Below are 21,567 nucleotides of genomic sequence, written 5' to 3'. Positions count from 1 at the left end.
GACGTGATCCCCTCAAAGGTTCTGCTCTTCCGTTGTGCCAGTGTCTGTCACAGTGCATGTCACAAACTTCTCATGGGTGTTTGGTTGCAGCTGTGGCTCCAGCTCCTGGTCTGGATCCTGTGCTGGAGCTCACCTGGTATGCCAGGGGCGCATCGTCAGTCCTGGCTGAGTTCACAGACGAAGCGCTCCTGCTAAGTATCTTATTAGTGAGAGCTTTAACTTGATACTTTCTTTCACGTGCCTCAAGGAAGAAAACCTGTTGGCAATACAGAGAAGCCTCCCCACGTGTCATCGCCAGAACTAGAGGAAATCATGAAAGATCTGGATAAAGCAGCACCAGGTGGGTATACGTCCCTCTGAGCCAGAGAAGTTGGGAAGCTGAGGGCAGAGGCATGTGTGGAGAAGCCGTAGCCTCCACAAGCAGAAAGGGATCGATCAGAGCCTTGCTGCACTGATGCTGGATTTCATGCCTTGCAAGCACTGGTGAGCTGCAGAGATGGTCCGGAGTCTCTGCTGCGGGTTGTGGTTCAGGCTGAGTCCCAGGCACAGCTGCAGCCCTGGTGACACCGTTCCCGGCCAGAGCTGTTGTGGGCAGCTGTTGGTACCCAGCCGGCAGGAACTGGAGATGCTCGTGCCTTGCTGCCAGTTGCCGGAGGGGAGACTGCCCGTGGGTGGCAGAGAGGATGCACAGGCAGCTTGGGGTCACTGAGCCTGGCAGCCTTTGTTGCGTCTGTAGGCATGCCCTGGCCAGGATCGCAGCAGCCCCAGCTTCACAGCCTGGTTCATGCCCGTTGTTCTCCCTGGTGGGTAGAAGACTCTCCGTGACACCTTGGGGGCAGGGAGAGGTGGGGGCTGGACACCCAGCTTCAGGCAGGACACCTGACTTGAAGGCAGCTAAACTGAAGGGCTGTGCATTGAGTCAGTGGTGCTTTACCTCTTTCTAGTTGTGGTTTTGGTACCTTGGTCATGCTTTTCCTCTCGTTTTGGGAGACCGTGGGCTCTTCTATGCCTCAGCTAACACTGGTGAAGGACTTTACTAAATACGCATGCTTCCCAGGCAGGGTTTTGCCCTCTTCTGGAGGGACCTATTTGGGTTGGAGGTGGTGACCTCCCACTGCCACATTTGTCTTTGTCCTATTTTCACCTAATTTTCTGTTGATGTCAGCGGATGGCAAGGTCTTGTCAGCTTGTATTCTCTCGCGACCAAAACTTTCCTCACTTGAAGGCTTCGTTCTGCATTGCTTAGATAATGGTGTTCTTACTGCTCTCCGGTCTTTGTTTCCCGGCGTTCCTAAGGCTGCCTCCCTTCATGAGAAGTCCCTTCATGCATAACTGCTTCAGAGAGTGGGTCAGCTTGACCTGAACTTTGTGCACAGATTTGTTTCACGTGTAGTTACACTCTAAAGCAGAGTGTAGTAATTTGGGAGGTGAGACAACAACTTCCCCCTTTTGGGCTTATTTTGGTTCCAGAGCAGTCCGTTTTCTTGACACTCAGGTGGAGCCTGAGTGACTCCAGCCCTACACATTGTAGTTACTATTGGTATTGCGTGCCCTGTGAGGTGTGGTAGTACCTGGGAGGCGGGTGACTTTGGGGCGGAGGTGTGTGATTTCATGGGAGCTTCTCTGTTCTGTTTGTTTACAGGCCTGGCTGCAGGCGATGGATATGCAGCTTCCCAGCGGAGTGCCAGGGCTGACGGGCTGGGAGACGGCATGGGTACGTGATGGCTTTTTACTTGGAGAGCTGCCCGCTCCAAGCCCAAATGTGAGCGAGGCGTCCCTTGCAGGTGTGGGAGTACAGACCTTGGTCATTGCGTGTGCCATGTCATGACGTGATCCCCTCAAAGGTTCTGCTCTTCCGTTGTGCCAGTGTCTGTCACAGTGCATGTCACAAACTTCTCATGGGTGTTTGGTTGCAGCTGTGGCTCCAGCTCCTGGTCTGGATCCTGTGCTGGAGCTCACCTGGTATGCCAGGGGCGCATCGTCAGTCCTGGCTGAGTTCACAGACGAAGCGCTCCTGCTAAGTATCTTATTAGTGAGAGCTTTAACTTGATACTTTCTTTCACGTGCCTCAAGGAAGAAAACCTGCGGGCAATGCAGAGAAGCCTCCCCACGTGTCATCGCCAGAACTAGAGGAAATCATGAAAGGTCTGGATAAAGCAGCACCAGGTGGGTATACGTCCCTCTGAACCAGAGAAGTTGGGAAGCTGAGGGCAGAGGCATGTGTGGAGAAGCCGTAGCCTCCACAAGCAGAAAGGGATCGATCAGAGCCTTGCTGCACTGATGCTGGATTTCATGCCTTGCAAGCACTGGTGAGCTGCAGAGATGGTCCGGAGTCTCTGCTGCGGGTTGTGGTTCAGGCTGAGTCCCAGGCACAGCTGCGGCCCTGGTGACACCGTTCCCGGCCAGAGCTGTTGTGGGCAGCTGTTGGTACCCAGCCGGCAGGAACTGGAGATGCTCGTGCCTTGCTGCCAGTTGCCGGAGGGGAGACTGCCCGTGGGTGGCAGAGAGGATGCACAGGCAGCTTGGGGTCACTGAGCCTGGCAGCCTTTGTTGCGTCTGTAGGCATGCCCTGGCCAGGATCGCAGCAGCCCCAGCTTCACAGCCTGGTTCATGCCCGTTGTTCTCCCTGGTGGGTAGAAGACTCTCCGTGACACCTTGGGGGCAGGGAGAGGTGGGGGCTGGACACCCAGCTTCAGGCAGGACACCTGACTTGAAGGCAGCTAAACTGAAGGGCTGTGCATTGAGTCAGTGGTGCTTTACCTCTTTCTAGTTGTGGTTTTGGTACCTTGGTCATGCTTTTCCCACTCGTTTTGCGAGACCGTGGGCTCTTCTATGCCTCAGCTAACACTGGTGAAGGACTTTACTAAATACGCATGCTTCCCAGGCAGGGTTTTGCCCTCTTCTGGAGGGACCTATTTGGGTTGGAGGTGGTGACCTCCCACTGCCACATTTGTCTTTGTCCTATTTTCACCTAATTTTCTGTTGATGTCAGCGGATGGCAAGGTCTTGTCAGCTTGTATTCTCTCGCGACCAAAACTTTCCTCACTTGAAGGCTTCGTTCTGCATTGCTTAGATAATGGTGTTCTTACTGCTCTCCGGTCTTTGTTTCCCGGCGTTCCTAAGGCTGCCTCCCTTCATGAGAAGTCCCTTCATGCATAACTGCTTCAGAGAGTGGGTCAGCTTGACCTGAACTTTGTGCACAGATTTGTTTCACGTGTAGTTACACTCTAAAGCAGAGTGTAGTAATTTGGGAGGTGAGACAACAACTTCCCCCTTTTGGGCTTATTTTGGTTCCAGAGCAGTCCGTTTTCTTGACACTCAGGTGGAGCCTGAGTGACTCCAGCCCTACACATTGTAGTTACTATTGGTATTGCGTGCCCTGTGAGGTGTGGTAGTACCTGGGAGGCGGGTGACTTTGGGGCGGAGGTGTGTGATTTCATGGGAGCTTCTCTGTTCTGTTTGTTTACAGGCCTGGCTGCAGGCGATGGATATGCAGCTTCCCAGCGGAGTGCCAGGGCTGACGGGCTGGGAGACGGCATGGGTACGTGATGGCTTTTTACTTGGAGAGCTGCCCGCTCCAAGCCCAAATGTGAGCGAGGCGTCCCTTGCAGGTGTGGGAGTACAGACCTTGGTCATTGCGTGTGCCATGTCATGACGTGATCCCCTCAAAGGTTCTGCTCTTCCGTTGTGCCAGTGTCTGTCACAGTGCATGTCACAAACTTCTCATGGGTGTTTGGTTGCAGCTGTGGCTCCAGCTCCTGGTCTGGATCCTGTGCTGGAGCTCACCTGGTATGCCAGGGGCGCATCGTCAGTCCTGGCTGAGTTCACAGACGAAGCGCTCCTGCTAAGTATCTTATTAGTGAGAGCTTTAACTTGATACTTTCTTTCACGTGCCTCAAGGAAGAAAACCTGCGGGCAATGCAGAGAAGCCTCCCCACGTGTCATCGCCAGAACTAGAGGAAATCATGAAAGGTCTGGATAAAGCAGCACCAGGTGGGTATACGTCCCTCTGAACCAGAGAAGTTGGGAAGCTGAGGGCAGAGGCATGTGTGGAGAAGCCGTAGCCTCCACAAGCAGAAAGGGATCGATCAGAGCCTTGCTGCACTGATGCTGGATTTCATGCCTTGCAAGCACTGGTGAGCTGCAGAGATGGTCCGGAGTCTCTGCTGCGGGTTGTGGTTCAGGCTGAGTCCCAGGCACAGCTGCGGCCCTGGTGACACCGTTCCCGGCCAGAGCTGTTGTGGGCAGCTGTTGGTACCCAGCCGGCAGGAACTGGAGATGCTCGTGCCTTGCTGCCAGTTGCCGGAGGGGAGACTGCCCGTGGGTGGCAAAGAGGATGCACAGGCAGCTTGGGGTCACTGAGCCTGGCAGCCTTTGTTGCGTCTGTAGGCATGCCCTGGCCAGGATCGCAGCAGCCCCAGCTTCACAGCCTGGTTCATGCCCGTTGTTCTCCCTGGTGGGTAGAAGACTCTCCGTGACACCTTGGGGGCAGGGAGAGGTGGGGGCTGGACACCCAGCTTCAGGCAGGACACCTGACTTGAAGGCAGCTAAACTGAAGGGCTGTGCATTGAGTCAGTGGTGCTTTACCTCTTTCTAGTTGTGGTTTTGGTACCTTGGTCATGCTTTTCCCACTCGTTTTGCGAGACCGTGGGCTCTTCTATGCCTCAGCTAACACTGGTGAAGGACTTTACTAAATACGCATGCTTCCCAGGCAGGGTTTTGCCCTCTTCTGGAGGGACCTATTTGGGTTGGAGGTGGTGACCTCCCACTGCCACATTTGTCTTTGTCCTATTTTCACCTAATTTTCTGTTGATGTCAGCGGATGGCAAGGTCTTGTCAGCTTGTATTCTCTCGCGACCAAAACTTTCCTCACTTGAAGGCTTCGTTCTGCATTGCTTAGATAATGGTGTTCTTACTGCTCTCTGGTCTTTGTTGCCCGGCTTTCCTAAGGCTGCCTCCCTTCATGAGAAGTCCCTTCATGCATAACTGCTTCAGAGAGTGGGTCAGCTTGACCTGAACTTTGTGCACAGATTTGTTTCACGTGTAGTTACGCTCTAAAGCAGAGTGTAGTAATTTGGGAGGTGAGACAACAACTTCCCCCTTTTGGGCTTATTTTGGTTCCAGAGCAGTCCGTTTTCTTGACACTCAGGTGGAGCCTGAGTGACTCCAGCCCTACACATTGTAGTTACTATTGGTATTGCGTGCCCTGTGAGGTGTGGTAGTACCTGGGAGGCGGGTGACTTTGGGGCGGAGGTGTGTGATTTCATGGGAGCTTCTCTGTTCTGTTTGTTTACAGGCCTGGCTGCAGGCGATGGATATGCAGCTTCCCAGCGGAGTGCCAGGGCTGACGGGCTGGGAGACGGCATGGGTACGTGATGGCTTTTTACTTGGAGAGCTGCCCGCTCCAAGCCCAAATGTGAGCGAGGCGTCCCTTGCAGGTGTGGGAGTACAGACCTTGGTCATTGCGTGTGCCATGTCATGACGTGATCCCCTCAAAGGTTCTGCTCTTCCGTTGTGCCAGTGTCTGTCACAGTGCATGTCACAAACTTCTCATGGGTGTTTGGTTGCAGCTGTGGCTCCAGCTCCTGGTCTGGATCCTGTGCTGGAGCTCACCTGGTATGCCAGGGGCGCATCGTCAGTCCTGGCTGAGTTCACAGACGAAGCGCTCCTGCTAAGTATCTTATTAGTGAGAGCTTTAACTTGATACTTTCTTTCACGTGCCTCAAGGAAGAAAACCTGCGGGCAATGCAGAGAAGCCTCCCCACGTGTCATCGCCAGAACTAGATGAATTCATAAAAGAGCTGTATAAAGCAGCACCAGGTGGGTATACGTCCCTCTGAACCAGAGAAGTTGGGAAGCTGAGGGCAGAGGCATGTGTGAAGAAGCCGTAGCCTCCACAAGCAGAAGGGATTGATCATTTTTTGGACATTTCTAACCTCCTGTGAGATTGCCGCGAGTGTGCAGGACTCACTAACGTGCAGATTTTTTCCGACAGGAGTAGAAGGCCAGAGCAGCTCAGATGCTGAGGATCATAATAGTTTCCGGAAGTACTGCATTGAAGGTGCTGTGGCAGTTTTGGGCTCTGTCCTATACGGGATGGTGTTGTGTTGTGTCATCGTTGTGTGGAGGAAGAGGAGACGGTGAGTTGTTGGGAGGTTTTTTCCCCAAACTTCCATATTAGCTGGCTGCTTTAAGCCATGTAGCATTTCGTGGTAGGGTCTTCTGGAATGCCGAGTTAGTTACTGGCCAAAGTCCGCTGAGATTTCTGCGGTGAGGTGTTTGACCTGGCCTCTCAATTCTTGGGTTAGCTACGTGTTACCTTGCTAACTTGCTAAGCAAGTGTTTGCTAGAAGCAACCCTGCCTCGACAAGAGCAGACCAGGTGACAGATATGGGCAGAGCAAGGTCAGAAAGTCGAGGGATGAGGCTGCCACAGAAAGGGAGAAATGCAAGAGCGGCATCTCTCTCCCTACCAGTGAGCCTAGGAGAAGAAATCACCCTGCTAGGTGATGCCTTAAATCCCAGGTGTTCACCTCAGCCAAGATGTCCAAGCAACTGGGATTGGTGAGGAAGCTGTCAAGTTTTCTTTGGAGAAAGAGAGTCAATCTGTCCCATGTGCTTTCCAGCACTGCCAGTGTGCGTGTTGTCCGCACGGGCAGGGGTTTTGCCTGCGCAGGGCTCTGGATACGTATTCTGCAGAGAGCATCCTCTCTTCAGAGCACCCCACCAAATAGAGAGCCGAGGCTGTCCCCTTGTCTGGTCAGGGATGGACGGGGGAGCTGAGTGCTGGACTCCACAAGCATGAGAGAGAGAACAGGAGGCTCTCCTAGCCCTGCAGTGCCGTGCCCAGCTTTGCTCCCCTCAGTCTGCTGGAGTCAGGTCTCCTTTCCAGCATGGGCAGAGCAGGCAGGTCAGGATGGTCAGGGCCGAGAGGAGACAAGCCATGGGCAGGCGAGCAGAGCCTCAGCCGCCGGGTGCAGGGAGCCCACTTTTTGAAGAGAGCTCTCTGTGCCCACAGCTCCCATGTGCATCCCACAGTGCACTGGGTACTGCCCCCACCCTAACCCCCATACAGCACCACAGCTGTAGGTCTCAGCAGCCTCCTCTCTCCACAGGCGCCTCGCTGCGAGAAAACAGGCCAACAGCAGCAGCTGACCCTTGCGCTCAGACAGCCGTCCTGCACATCCCAGCATGTACTGAGAGCCAGACCCGACACCAGCGCCCATCATCCATGCCTGGAAAACTGGACCATCTGCCACAGAGTACCAGGGAACTGGCCCCCTACCAGTTCAGGACAGCCACCAGGCTTCAGTGGTCAACCATGTATTGCTGAAGAACAGCACAAAAATAAACACAGAGCAGTAGCACAATTGCCTTGGTCTTAACAACAACAAAAGCAGGAATTTGCAAGTTGTGGGCTGTAGTCTGGGCTGAGGCATGGGGTTTCTGACAGGCCAGTCAGACATGCTCCCCACACCCATTGTATCGAAATTATGGGTGAGAACATGTGAGGAAGTTGTGAAGAGGGTCTATGCTCCCCCATCTGCAAGAGAGCCCTCGCTCACATTTGGGCTTTGAGCGGGCAGCTCTCAAAGTATAAAGCCATCACCTACCCATGCCGTCTCCCAGCCCATCAGCCCTGGCAACCAGCTGGGAGGCTGCGTATCCATCGCCTACAGCCAGGCCTGTAAACAACTTGAAGTGAGAACCACAAACAGAAGTCCTTCCTGGCACCTTCTCTGGTGGAGCTGTGTATGGGTGGTGCCATGGAGCATTTTGGCTCTGCCTGAGTGCAAATGTCAGCGTTTCCCCATCTCACAGTTTGCTCTCTTGCCTGTGATAACAATCGTCTCCGAGTTGCTGTTCTTTGCTGGGAGATCAAATTTGGCGTTGGCTTTCTTCACAAATCCGCCACAAAGGAAAAAAAAAATCATCTCAGAAAAGCCCTTGCAGGCTATATTTGACATCGCCAATGAGCAGGAGAGAGCATCCAGTGGGATTTTGCTGCAGGCAGTGATCATCACGAGCAATTGAGTTAGGAAAGATATCTCACCTTCTGGATGTTGGCACCTCCTTTCCTATGATGTTCTTGTGGAATTGTTTGAAGATGGGGACAGAAACAGAAGAGCTGTTTTCAACCTAAGGCAGAAAGGAAGGGAGAACTGAAGATTACACTGTCCTGGCAAGTGAGGCCCAACCTCAGGAACTCTGATAATCAAACAAGCTTCAACAACCTGGTGAACTTCAGCTGAACTTTCCTGGGGCACCTGTACTCTACTTGTTATAGACCTTCATTTCAGTCTTCTCAGTACAGAGAGCTGGTAGCAGAACTTTTGCGGTGTGCCTTTCGATGGCTAGGAGGGCAGGGTAAGAAACAGCAAGAGAATTCTTCCGTGGCACCTTATGTGGCGGAGCTGTGGCTGGATATTTCAGTGGAGCATTTGGGCTCTGTACGAGTGCGAAAATGAGCTCTTAAATTTTTGAACACAGAAAGCAGGTAGCCAAACTTTTGTGGTGTCCTGCACATAGGCACCAGGGCAAGGTGAGATCCAGCAAGAGAAATCCTTCTTGACACCTTCTCTGGGGGAGCTGTGGCTGGAGGTTTCCACGGAGCATTTGGGCTCTGTACGAATGCAAAAGGGAGCACTTAAATTTCTCAACACAGAAAGCAGGTAGCAAAACTTTTCTGATGTCTTTCACATGGCTACCAGGGCAGGGTGAAAACCAGGGTAAACAGGTCCAGCTCCCAGCCTTTACTCCTAAGAGAGATGCTCCAGGTCCCCTCATGTTAGGATCCATACACTGGACCTGCTCCAGTAGTTCCCCATCTCTCTTGAACTAGGAATTCCAGAACTGGATAGAGCACTCCAGATGCAGCCTCACCAGGGCAGGGTAGAGGGCACCCCAGACAGCGCTGTAGACAGATTTTGTGCCTTTGTGCAAGGCACAGTTTGCAGCACCTGCAGTGCGTAAGGTCTGTCCCTTACTGGGAAACGATCAGCAGCAGCAGACGAGGCCGAGGGGACGGCACCTGGAATCTTAAAGCTGAAACTGGATGCCAAGAACATGAGCAAACGCTGCTGTCCTCAACAGCAGAGAGAAACACGACTGGGAAGCACAGCCCTGACAAGAAAAGAGGTTGCTGACAGTGGTGTCTCTGCTGCCCACGAGGGCCTTTGGTGGAGGTGAAGGTGATCGCCAGGAACGATAAGGTGCTGCTGACAGGCTCACTGTGAAAGTGGTTGGTGTGTTCATTGGCTGTGTCATCAATGGGGAGAGTACTGGCCAGTGGTGAGAAAAAACAGCAGTTTGAGGACATAGTCACACGAGCGGAGACACTGGTGTGATGTGCACTGTGGATATATCAAGATGAAGTCCCTGGTGGTCACACAAAACGTCATGGGTCACCTGAAGAAGACAAAGGCCAGCCCCATCGCTGTCCAGCTGATGGAGAAGCTCCTGCCCCTCTTTGCTGTGGTAAGGCTGATGGGGGAGCCCAAGCCTCGTGGGCAGGCAGGCGCTGGTTGGGGACAGCTACCTACAAGGACGCAAGTCCTACTCTGCTTCTCTCTGCCAGGGCTTCGGCGAGCTGAGAGAGCTCTCCATCAGCCTCTTCAGAGACCTAATGAAGACTGTGGTGAGGAAAAATAAGAGGCAGGTGAAGACAAAAGTGGAAGTGGGCTTGTTCCCTCTCATCTTTCACATGAGCAACCAAATCCACAGCGTGGCCAAGGCACAGATTCCAAAGCTAAGCAGTGATGTAGGGATGAAAACCTGAGATGTTTGGGCCAGGGTACCTCCCAGCTTCCTAAGGGCAGGATGACCCCAGGAAGAAAGGAAAAGGCAGGGAGATGCCAGGTCTCCTTCCCCAGGCCGTGGTGCCACCTCCCAGTTTCTGCTGTTCTGCAGGCCTCCAGGGAAGCCCTCCTCGCTGCAGCAGAGCTCCTCAAGTGGAAAAAGCTCAAAAACCTTTGCAGAGCCATCAGACATGGAGGATTGCAGAGTGCTTGGTGAGGACAACCCCTGGAGGAGCGCTGCCCCACGGGTCTGCCCTGTGCGCTCTGCAGCTGTGCCTCACCTGCCCTGCTGCAGCCCACAGCCCACAGCCTGGAGCTGCACCCTTGTTCCCTGTCCTCGAGAAGAGAGCCCCAAGGGCTCTTCTCCACACCCCTCTCCCCGCACCCAGCGGGAGGGAGGGCTCTGGGCAGCGGCGGGTGCTGGCGTAGAGCCCCATCGATGTGCAGCCACCCCCGGCAGCCCCTCAGCCATGGCCACGGTCACACAGAACCTCACTGGGGAGCTCATCCGCATTGTCCAGGGCACCCTCACAGTGACCAGGCAGTACCAAAAGTTTCTGCAAGTAATGATGGCCAAGTGGCAAGAGGCGGTCTGTAGTGGGACACACACCACGCACACCACCACCCCACAGCTGTCTCCCTCCCCCCCTCCAGGAAAGAGGAGCAGCAGGAAAGAGGAGCAGCTCTATCCAGGGCTGCTGGATCCCAGAGGGTTTCCCCAGGGCCTTAGAGTGGAGCTGCTGGGGGCAGATGTGCACATGGAGAAGATGGCAGATGGGGACAAAGACCAAGGGGAGGACACGGGGCCAAGCAGAAGCAGCCCTGCGCAGGTGGGCAGAAGGAGCCCAATGGGGATGAGGAAGAAGAGCCCCATGACTCCAGACAGAATCAGCTCCATGGGCCTGGGCAGCACCATCCACGTGGGGCCGGGCAGGAGCACCCCAGCAGACCCCAGTCCCCGGCACCATATCCCCGTGGGCAGGGCACGTGGGCAGGCAGCCTCAGGACCGTGCTGGGCAGGATTGTGCCTGCAGGAGGGCTGCTCCTGCCTGTGGGGCTGCCCAAAGGCTTGGTGGAGATGCCACTGCCGGCACCACTGTGTCCGTTTCTGCAAGCCCCCGTGGTGGCAGCGCTGCTCCCACAAGAGCAATGGGTTCCCCTGCCAGTGAGCGGCTGGTGGGGTGCAGGGCTGGGACCCCCCTGGCCTGCCCCCTCATCTGAAATGTTAAATCTTTCCTCTATCCATGGATCTATCTGTGGAGCTCATCCATCCATCCCGCAGCTGGGGCTGCTTCACCCTCAGTGCCTGAACCCAGTGGGGATGGTCTGGCATTGGGCACTGCTGGCACCCACAGAATGGCAGGTGGGGGTGTCTGGTACCACACTGGTTGTGCTGGCAGGAGGGGACCGGGCTGGGCTGGAGAAAGGGGCCAGCAGGAACCTCATGAGGTCCAACAAGTGCCAGCTCCGGCCCCTGGGGAGGAGCAAGCCCAGGAGGAACAAGCACAGGCAGGGGCCACCTTGCTGGAAAGAAGCTTGGCAGAGAAGGTCCTGGTGGGCCCCTCAGCGAGCTGCCTACTGGGCAGGGGATCTGTGCCCCTTGCAAAGGGGGGAACTAGTATGTAGTGAGACCCCACGGTGAATCCATACACCACAAATAGAAAGTCATGTTATCCCCAGGCTGGCATATTCAAATGGCTAATAAATGGGGTATGGCCTTGGTGCCTTAAACATTTTTGTCCAAACTAGATAACAGAGTTGAAACATGGGAATAAGTCCCCCACCCCATCAGAACAATCCGCTCAGGAATTGTTCGTGAACGATTTGTTGTGAATCGTGGAATAGAACCATGGTATACCCCAGACTTGCGAACCCTTATTCCAGGCATGTGTCCTTGTTGGGGTTTTCAGGCACCAGGGTTTAAACTGCATAACACGTTTGCAGAACAGGTTTGCAGGTTTGGAGATCCCACATGTTATGCAAGAAATACCAATCAAGGAAACACATTGCAATATGCAGTTTTGCTTACCCACAAAACAAAATGAATTTTGTGTGAGAAGGAAAAAAAACATGCTACGACCCATCAACGCACTCCACCGTTCAATATCCAGCCCCTCAGGGTCCTTTCTGAGCATGTTCAGATGGGAAGATGTACTTTGCACTAACTACTTCCTCAAAATTATTTACATATGCATAAGCCACTTGCATATGTCACTTTGTTCCTGGGGGCCTTTCATGGGGTCTTTAGAGATCGTTGGTGGTCAACAACCTGGTGAACTTCAGCTGAACTTTCCTGGGCCACCTGTACTCTACGTGTGGTTATAGACCTTCATTTATTCTCTGTGCTGTATGGTCTTGAAGGCAACACACCATAGCCCCACTACCCTCATCGATTGGTATAGCCCAGGTGCCTCAGAAAGCTTGCCACCCCTTACTGAGCTTATTCAATAGGTTGAGTTAATCACTGCTTTAGCTGCAGCCTCTCCGAGTGATTCTTTATAACTTAGTCCTGTCAGCGAGGAGAAACGTCCAGCTCTGCCGCTGAAGGCAGCAGCCTCCAGTCACCAGCGTGCTCCCTACAGGAAGCAATCCCGACTGCCTGGATCTCGCCGCTGAGAGGCCGTATTTAAAAATGAAGTGTTTTCCAGCAAGGGAAACAAGGCTGGAGCACTCATACTCTGGCTGGTGACTCTCCCAGGCAGCTGCATGTTCCCAGTCCCTCAGCAGGACAGGTGTAGCCAGAGCCCTGCCGGAGTCAGCAGAAAAACACGCTAGCCCTATTCCTGCAGGACCTACAGACGCCGGGGCGGCTCCAGGGGGCTCTGCGAGTCGGGGTGCCCGGTGCCTGTGCCCGGGGCACCTGCCGGCGCCTCTTTCCCTCCTTAGCTCTCAGCTCACCCCCAGGGCTGCCCCGGCCAGGCCTGACTCCAGCTGCCCCGGGGCCTGGCACAGCGGGGGGCTGGAACCTCCCCACAGAACCCCCGGGCAGCCAGCAGGCAGCAGACACCCCTGTGCCAGCCCAAGGGGCATCCCTCGCCCCACGGCCGGCCACAGGTCCCCTCAGCCGGGCCACAGCCCCAGCACAGGCTGTGCCTGCCCAGCCCAACACGGCTGCCAGGAGGCTGAGGGTGGGCAGTGGCAGCTCCCAGCATGCCCTGGGAACAACCTGGCCATGGGGCGGCCCTTGGCCTACAGCTCCCAGCATGCCCTGGGAACAACCGGGCCATGGGGTGGCCCCGGACCTACAGCTCCCAGCATGCCCTGGGAACAACCTGGCCATGGGGCGGCCCCGGGCCTACAGCTCCCAGCATGCACCGGGAACAACCTGGCCATGGGGCAGCCCCGGGCCTACAGCTCCCAGCATGCCCTGGGAACAACCTGGCCATGGGGCGGCCCCAGGCCTACAGCTCCCAGCATGCCCTGGGAACAACCTGGCCATGGGGCGGCCCCGGGCCTACAGCTCCCAGCATGCCCCGGGAACAACCTGGCCATGGGGCGGCCCCGGGCCTACAGCTCCCAGCATGCCCCGGGAACAATCTGGCCATGGGGCAGCAACAGGCCTACAGCTCCCAGCATGCCCCGGGAACAACCTGGCCATGGGGCGGCCCCGGGCCTACAGCTCCCAGCATGCCCTGGGAACAACCTGGCCATGGGGTGGCCCCGGGCCTACAGCTCCCAGCATGCCCTGGGGCACGCCTTCTCCCAGCAGACCATGGGACATCCCTGCCCAGCAGTCAGGCCCTGGGGGGACACCAGCCCCCAGCCCGGGCCCTGTAGGCCCCATGGCCCCTTCCCGGGACTGCCCGAGCACAGGCCCCAGCCCCGGAGCCCCCGTGGGCAGAGACGAGGGGAAGGGAGGCACTGAGCAGCAGGGAGAGGTGGGTCAAGGCGGACGGGTGGCCGGAGAGGGGCAGGGAGAGCAGGAGGGGCTGGACAGGGATGGAGAAGGGACAGGGACTGACGAGGAGCGGGCAGAGGGATGGAGCGGGACAGAGACAGAGGGGAAGGGGGGTGCCGCAAGGAATGCAGGATCAGCAGCAGGAGAGAGGGCTAGGGAGAGGAGCGGAGGGGCGGGAAGGGGGACGGAGGCAAAGACCAGCACAGGCAGGGCGAGGGGACAGGATCCGTGAGCGGCTTGTGACTTTGGCAGTGGGCGGCAAAGCTGCTTCTGTGGGTCTTTCCTTTCCCGCTCTGCCCTTATCCCCTCCCCACCCTTCCCCTCGGTGAGGCTGTGTCTGTGGTGTGCCTGCTCTGGTGAAAGGAGCTCCTGCACCAGCCTGAGGGCAAAAGAAGAGGGGCAAGGAGCGAGCTGTCGCAGTCCTTAGTTTGCAGGTTTAATGTATCGTCCCTCTTCAGAAAACACAGCGTGTCTGTGTGTCAGTGGTGCCGGCAGATTTTTATTCTTTATAGCAATTTCTTTAAGTACCGGGCTTCATGCAGAAGGTTCACACGGTGCTGTGCTTGTAGTAAACGGAATTGCTTTTATGCATGCTGCATTCTGGAGGTGGCAAGTGCCAGGTTAGAGATGAAGGTGGAAACGAAAGCAAGAGACGCACACGCAGTGGTGATCCTGCCACAAGCGTGCTGTGTACTGACCTGGGAGAACGCTGCAGGGACTCTCAGAAGTCAAGGTTTTCAGTGCTGTTTCTGTGTTTGATACCCAAGGGATGGTTTCCCTCTGCATGCGTTTCTGGGCAGGCATGTGCATGGAACATAGGTGTGTCTCTGTGCCATAAGAGGGACGGCTGGCAGCTTTTCATTTCATTCCAACTCAAAAGTAAAGAAAGACTGTACCTGCAAAAGAATTCAAACAGCCGTCTTTGTTTCCCAGAGCGAGCATACGAGCATGGGGGAGCGGTTTACAGGTTCAGAACTTCAGCCAGCTCTGGATGGTAAACCCTCAGGAGAGGAAAGAGAAGCCCCACTTTTTTAACTACAGCTCTGCTTCCCTTAATGTGTCTTCTTGTTAGATTGTGTCGGTAGTCAGATTAAAAGCACATGATTAAACTGTGCTTCTTTATGAAGATATTTGAGCGCAATTTACTGTCTTCAGTCCTCTTACGAGTGGGGCACTCTGTTGCCCTGTGGGCAGTACAGTCATTACATGACTGGTAATTTTCCTTTTCTTGCCTAGTGTACAGATGCATTTATGAAGGCGAGTGTTGGGTCTTATTGGCGCCGCACAAGAAACCAACGTGTGAAACCCAGACATTCACTGTTAGAAACAGGAAGAAGCTGTGGGCCCTTGCTTCAGATTCTGCAAAAGATGTACCAAGGCTGAGGAAGGTGGCAAAAAGGGAAGAAATGCCGTAGCATAACTTTGGGATGGCAGGTGAGGTTTCCATCAGTGTTCCTCAAATGTAGCAGCCTCATTTGGTTTGCGGATGTGGTGTTGAACTCAAACTGCGAGACTAGTTTCCTTTATTGCGGGTGGTACTGTAGCGCACGTACCTTTCATGTCCCAAGTGAAGTTGCCAAGGCTCTAGTTAAACTTCCGCAGAACCACCACAAATTTTCCGTAGTGCGTGATTTCCTTCAACAGTCAGGTCCAGGTCTGTGGCATACAATAACCCCTACCCCATTTGGGATCTGGATGTGGTTGATTTTTAATTCAGACTTACCTGCTGTTAGAGATGTTCGGGTTTTGGTCCAAATAGGGAAATGCTGATTGTGTGCATTCTTTTGCTTTTTTCATAGTGTTGTTCCATGTTTAGTCATTTGTTCCTTACAAAAATAATGTATGGGTGTCTATGGAGCTGGAGGTGTTTACGTTCTTGTGGCTGAATGTAGCAGTGGAGCTATCTTGCTGTATTTAAATCAAGAGCAGCATAATGTAACTTCACTTAAAATCTGGTCTTGGTAGGCAGATCCTACCCTGATAAGCATTTAAAACAACAACAAAAAAAAATCAAATCTGTGACAAGGTATAGGTGGAGCACCTGAACTGGTGCAAGGCAGCAATTCTCTCGCTGATATCCACACATTGCAGAACTGTTGCCATCACGACCTTGAAATAGTGAGCCATTAATGTTAACTACTAGCAGCGACCTTGAAATAGTGAGCCATTAACGTTAACTACTAGCAGCTTGTGAACCTAACAGTCAAGGTAGAAAATAATTTCCCACTGCCACCTTTTTTTTAATTTTCTTTTATGTTTTAAAGTTTCTGATTTGATACTTTCTGATGTATTTGAAACCTGTGTCATATCCTGTGTAGTTTGTGACAAGTGTGTGGCAGATGGGACTTTTCTGCTTGGAGAGGTGGTGAGATGGAGAGTGGAGAATGGTTTTATGGCACAAGCGTAGAAGTATAAAAAGGGATTAAGAGGCTTGTGTACCTTGCTGCCAGTTCAGTGGCATGAGAATTCCTGTAATGACAAATTCCTTCTGGCTTTGAAGGAATGAACGTGCCAGCCTGCTGAGTTTCCAACCAGAGCAACACTAGCAACGGATGTCGTTCCCAAATGGTGAGGTGATTGTAAGCTTCATCAGTAGTAGAAGCTGTGGAGAAAGTCACGAATCACCTGCCGTTCTGCAAGTCAAGTGCTTGGCTCTTTTGTCACTAGTGTTGATTTAAGGGTGCATTGCTTATAAATAGCACTTGACCTTTGTAATTCTTCATACTGCTAAGTTCTGGGTGCCATCAGAGAACCACTGTGCTGTGAAGGCCCTGTAAACATACGGCGATGTTTGTGTTTATGCATTTTGCCTTCCCTTAGATGATGTTATTTTGTCATTTGAAACCTTAGCGGCAGGATTTGGGGCTTTATCCTGATCAGGCATCTAAGGGCCAGCTCTCGGCTGCAGCTGCAGCATAAGTATTCAGGTGGTTTGAGCACCAAATGAAACTTCCACTTGGCTGTCATTTTGGCTTTTCCCTTCCTCTTAATTTTTATATTTTAATAAAGAGTATTTGGCTTCCTTACAGAAAAAAACCCCAGTGCTATCCTTGTCCTGTTATGATAAGGCCCTAATCTGGAGGGCAGAAAGCTGAGACCACCAGGAAGATGTTGAGAGGAAGGGGAAGAATGTTAGAGCCATGAGTTGGGTGTTCTGAGATCTGAGGAGATGGAAAAGGTGCCTCCCAGGTAGCTAAAGGGAAGCACAGGAGAGCAGCTGGGAGCCAGAAGTGTGGTGTGGGCATATGGAAGTGCTACGCTGTGGTGTGTTAGGCAAATTATTTTTAGGAACTTTCACATTTGTTGTCATTTCCCAGGCTCCTGAGGTGCAGGAATGCTGGAGGCAAGAAGCTGCCAGCATCAACTACGTGGAGAATGAACACTTCTGTCTCCATTTCACTTTCCTCACTTCTGTGTTGCGGTGGCAGGGCAGTACAGACCCCGACCCTGACCCCGACCCTGACCCTGACCCTGTGAGTACGCAGGCAGCTTGTGTGGCCAGTGCCGGTGTGGTTCTGGCACAGAGGATCAAGCTCTTCATGCTTCAGAGCTGTCAGGCTGACACTCTTCAGCACTCAATGAAGCTCTAAATTACAGCTAAAGGAAGACAGAAATTTTGCTTCAGAGCTTGATAATGTCGTTCTGATCCATCCTTTTGCTTGTTCAGTGGCTACAGAAGGGAACCACTGCCTTGGTAGGAGCATCCATTGAGTTCTTCATGTGTGATATTAGAGAATCATTGTGTCTGTTTACGCATGAGACCATTACAGTAGGTGTTTTGAAGATGTTCACGTGTGGTACATAAAACCTTTGCCAGTAAAACAGTAAATCCACGCAGTGGGGTCTAAAGCACACAGATCCAGTGCGATCCTCCAAAGAGCTTTGAAAGTGTCTCCCCAAGGGTACAGACCTGGCTGTCGGTGATTCTGTTGAACTGCCTTTTATAGCAGGTTGCTTGGAGAAGTTGCTATGTCAGAAGTCATCTTCTGGGGGCCGAATGCTGCAAATGGTAGAATGTTTAAGGAAGCAAATGAGTAACCTTCAGACTTGATTCTACTCTTTTAACAGATTGTACACAAATGGGAGGCCTGAGCAGGCTGCCTTTAGCAGGGGAACGTGACCTGACTGCACAGGAGGCAAGGAACTCTCTTCTCTCGCTGACCATGAGCCCTCAGTTTCAAGGCAGATATGAAGAGGAATATTTGACCCGCGGGAAATGCAACTTCAGATACGTAACCCAGGTGGGACTGCCATGTGAGCCCTGTGATAGGAGCCGTGTATCCCAACCGTGAACGTAGAGGTTGGGCCCAGTTTTTAGCTTGGTTCAATATGAACTCTGCTGACTGATTCTGTGATCAAGAGCAGGCAAGTCTGCCCCCTGAGAGGATGTTGTCGTGGGTGGAAGGGTTGAAGTGCAGTGACTGCATCAACAAACAGGTGGTTTGAAAAGTCTTTTGGGCAAGGATCTGGTACGCTGGTGTAATGCCTTTTCCCTTTACAAAGGTGTCCAGTAAACACAAGTGTTCCTGCATGTGTCCAGTAGCGCAGAGACCTCTGTACTTTCTTTGGACTGATTGTTGTGTAAGATCTGGGGGTTTTGGGACAGTTCTGAAAATTGTTCAAAAGGTGTCTTGAATGTTGGGTGCAATGGGTCATCACTTCCATAAGCCTCTAGCCTGTAAAGAAGAGCCGTGGATGTAAGGAGATTTTCTTTTTTTTCTCTTTTTATTGTTACTGGGAGGAAAAGCAGTGATTAACTATTGACCTGTGATACCCCCAGGTGCAGACTGTGCAGTGCATTTGAGGTGGATCACTCCTGTACTGCCAAGACTGAGCCCAGACTCCTCGATGCTTTGCACACTGGCACTGGAAGTCCTTGTGCAGCTGTGGGTACTGGCTTTCTGTGCTGCAGTGTGAAAAACACAAAACACTGGGGTTAAGGTTTGCAGAGAAGTGGGAAAAAGTTGATTATTTTGTGCTAGGAAGAGAATGTCCTGTAGTTTTCAAACTTTGCACCTCTCCACTTGGAATTTAAAAGCTGCTTCTAACTCTGCTGCTATGTTTCAGTGGGCGGGAAGGTGTCTTGTAGTTAGAGATGATCCGTTCCCTTAAGAAGGATCTTTGCCTTCTGAGTTGAGCTTTCTTTGCTTGATGTGGAAAGTGCCTTAAGCTGAACGATTTCAGATGGCAGTGAAGGAGTTACATCTACGTGGGGATTTAGAGACTAATCCAAAAGTATGTTTTAGTATATGAACTTTCTAAACAGGATTTGCTGGGTTTTGAGCAGCAGACCCATTTTGCATGTGTCTACATAAACCCCGTTTTCTCAGACAGACACATGCATTATGGTTTGTGATGCAATATTTACTTGATTCGTAAGCCGTACTGTGCAGTGCTCTTCTGGGATTGTCATAGTCCTTTGAAACGCAGCCCTGTGCATCAAGGGGGCAAGCTGTGTCACCTGCTTTCCCCCACAACATAGAGCAATGTAACTGTCGTAAGTGCAGGCTGAAAAAAACTAGTTGAGGGATTTGTGGGCTGCTGTTCAAATCATGGTGGGCCAGGAATCAGCCCATGCTTACTAATAAGTTTAATTGTCCTACGCCACCTGAGAGGCAGGACAGTGTCAGGGCACTTTCCCAGGGAATAAAACTGGACATGTCTGCTTCTCTCCGAGGGTCCCCTATGTACAAAGCATCCTTCAGCACTATCTGGGTGCTTGGTGTTCTCAAAGGGTCCCAAATGGATGAAGTTCACTCCTGCTGCCTGCTTGTCAGCAGGAACTCTGTCTGCAGCTGTGCTTCTGTGCACTGAGAAACTTCCTCATGTTCTTTGCTTGGCAGACCTGGCATGTCTTCTATCTTCCTTTGCTTCCTTTCGATTCAGTGTTTCAGCGATGGTTAGATATGGAGCAAAGATTTCTTAGGCTTGTGTCTCGCCAGCTTTCAGTAAAGATACTAAACCTATTTAGACTTGGGTAACTGAACAGCTCTTCTGGCTTCCTATCCTCATGAGTGTCAACAGGGGAGACATAGATGTTCATCTTTGCATACCTCTCGGACCACTGATGGTTGGATTTCCATGCTTGTGCTTGAGAACAGCTTCACGCTCAGGTTCTCAAGGCCAATGTTTGGGAGGTTAACAGAACATGCTAGCGGGTGGTGTGGCAGGCTCTGTAAGGAAAGCTCAAGACTTAATTGCAGAACTGGTATCTCCAGTGGAGGTATTTCAGTTATGTTGCATTGGAGTTGGTATTGGCATGTGGCATGGGGTACTCACGTATTGAGGTATTTACTGTCAGTGAAGAGGTTCCGTAGTTGCTTTCTTATGGAAAAGACTGGTTTTCCATGCTTGTAATTCTATAAATAAGTCGTATATCTAAACCGCGGCATTTTTATTCAAAAAGAGGACAGATGCAGTCTGCTCTCTGGAAGTCCAAGGGAGCAGTTCTGCTGCCCCCCCTCCTTACTTCTCAAGAATCGAACCTCTTAACATTTCACGATGGCCATGGCCCAGATGGCCTCCAGCCATCACATCACCCACAAGTCCTTCTCTGTTAGCAAACAACAGCTGCAGGGTGCTCCTTCCCTAGCAGGCTCCCTCACCAGCTGGGTCAGGAAGGTCTCGTCCGCACAGCTCAGGAACCTCCTAGAGCCTTTCCTCTCTGCTGTACTGTATTTCCAGCAGACATCTGGGAAGCTCAATTCCCTCATGAGAACAAGGGTAGCGATCGTGAGATTTCTCCCAGCTGCTGATTGACAGAATATTTCATCTGCCTCTTCATCCTGCTGTGGTGGTCTTAAGAGCCTCCCACCATGATATCTGCATTGCTGGCCTTTCCCCTCGTTCGTACCCATAAACACTCGACCCTTTCATCACTATCATCAAGCTCTAGACAGTCAAAACACTCCTTAGCGCAGTGTCAGTCTCGGTCTCCACTGGAAGCCCTGCGTTCCTGGGGTGGGGTGTGCCAGGGGGTTGCTTGGGTGGGTGGCAGCATGCCGGGGGCATGGCTGCCCTGAGGAGGCTGGGCTGTGAGGTCACAAGCCCCAGTGTTCCACACCATGATACGTTGTGCCGTGGGCGTGGTCCATCAGTGCCAGCAGCAGCAGCAGCAGTGGTGACTGCAGCAGCAGCAGCAGCAGTGGTGACTGCAGCAGCAGCAGCAGCAGCAGCAGCATGGTGCAGGCACAGGGGGCTGTGTCCCTCTCCTGCATCCTTATCCTCTTCCTCCTGGTGGCCCTGCAAGCCCAGGACACTTGGGCTGCTCCGTGGCGATTAGGTAGGTTGGCGGGTGAGGGCTGGAACCCAACCCTGGGCAGTGTGGTGTGGCAGCCTTCCCCGGCCTGCGAGTCGGGGCCAGAGCTGCACAGCAGGGCCAGGCATTAGTCCACGGGAGTGCTTGTCCTCTGGCTGGGTCACAGCCGTGCCTGGTGCCGTGACTCCACTGCTCCTGGGCTGCGCTCTGGCTATCAGCTTTGGGGACATCTGTCCTTGGGAGATGTCCATTCAGGAAGACGGGAGCATTCCTGCTCTAGCCCTGCAGTGCTCTCCTTGGGCAACCCCAGGTCCCCAACACACAGCCCCATCTCGCAGGCCAGGGGAAGTAACAGGGCAGCTGTGGTGCAGCAGACTCTCAGTAGTCTCAGAAGTAGGCACTTCTCTATGAGACAAAAAAATGGTGATTTTTTTTTTTCCCTCCAGTCCTTTCCTGTGGGCTTCTTTAGTGCCCAGTAGAGTTGTCCCAGTAAGAATTCCTAAGAGGCTGTATGTTTGTCCACCTGGTCTTTGAAGGGTGTTGCACGTGGCCTGGAAACAGTACTTTGAAAGCTTTCCGGTCCCAGCCAACAGGTGTGTCACATTAAGAAGGGGG

The 21,567-nt window shown here is 52.9% G+C and overlaps 3 long non-coding RNA genes across 3 annotated transcripts; 2 read left to right on the top strand and 1 right to left on the bottom strand.

The window, feature by feature from the left end:
- The first annotated feature begins 277 nt into the window (after window positions 1–277).
- Window positions 278–7,923, top strand: LOC308067295. Its single transcript, XR_013929518.1, has 3 exons — window positions 278–340; window positions 5,996–6,140; window positions 7,115–7,923. It is a non-coding gene; the product is annotated as an uncharacterized lncRNA (long non-coding RNA).
- A 19-nt stretch (window positions 7,924–7,942) lies between these two features.
- On the bottom strand, window positions 7,943–18,929 carry LOC308067294. The gene is made up of 3 exons (XR_013929517.1): window positions 15,845–18,929; window positions 14,936–15,803; window positions 7,943–8,252 (listed from the first exon to the last, which is right to left on the bottom strand). It is a non-coding gene; the product is annotated as an uncharacterized lncRNA (long non-coding RNA).
- Window positions 13,366–15,691, top strand: LOC308067293. The gene is made up of 2 exons (XR_013929516.1): window positions 13,366–13,674; window positions 14,931–15,691. It is a non-coding gene; the product is annotated as an uncharacterized lncRNA (long non-coding RNA).
- Window positions 18,930–21,567: the final 2,638 nt, after the last annotated feature.

The sequence above is a fragment of the Falco punctatus genome (genome assembly GCF_963210335.1).
Source record: "Falco punctatus genome assembly, chromosome: 7".
Taxonomy (NCBI): Eukaryota; Metazoa; Chordata; class Aves; order Falconiformes; family Falconidae; genus Falco; species Falco punctatus.
This window is presented reverse-complemented; position numbering and strand designations above follow the sequence as displayed.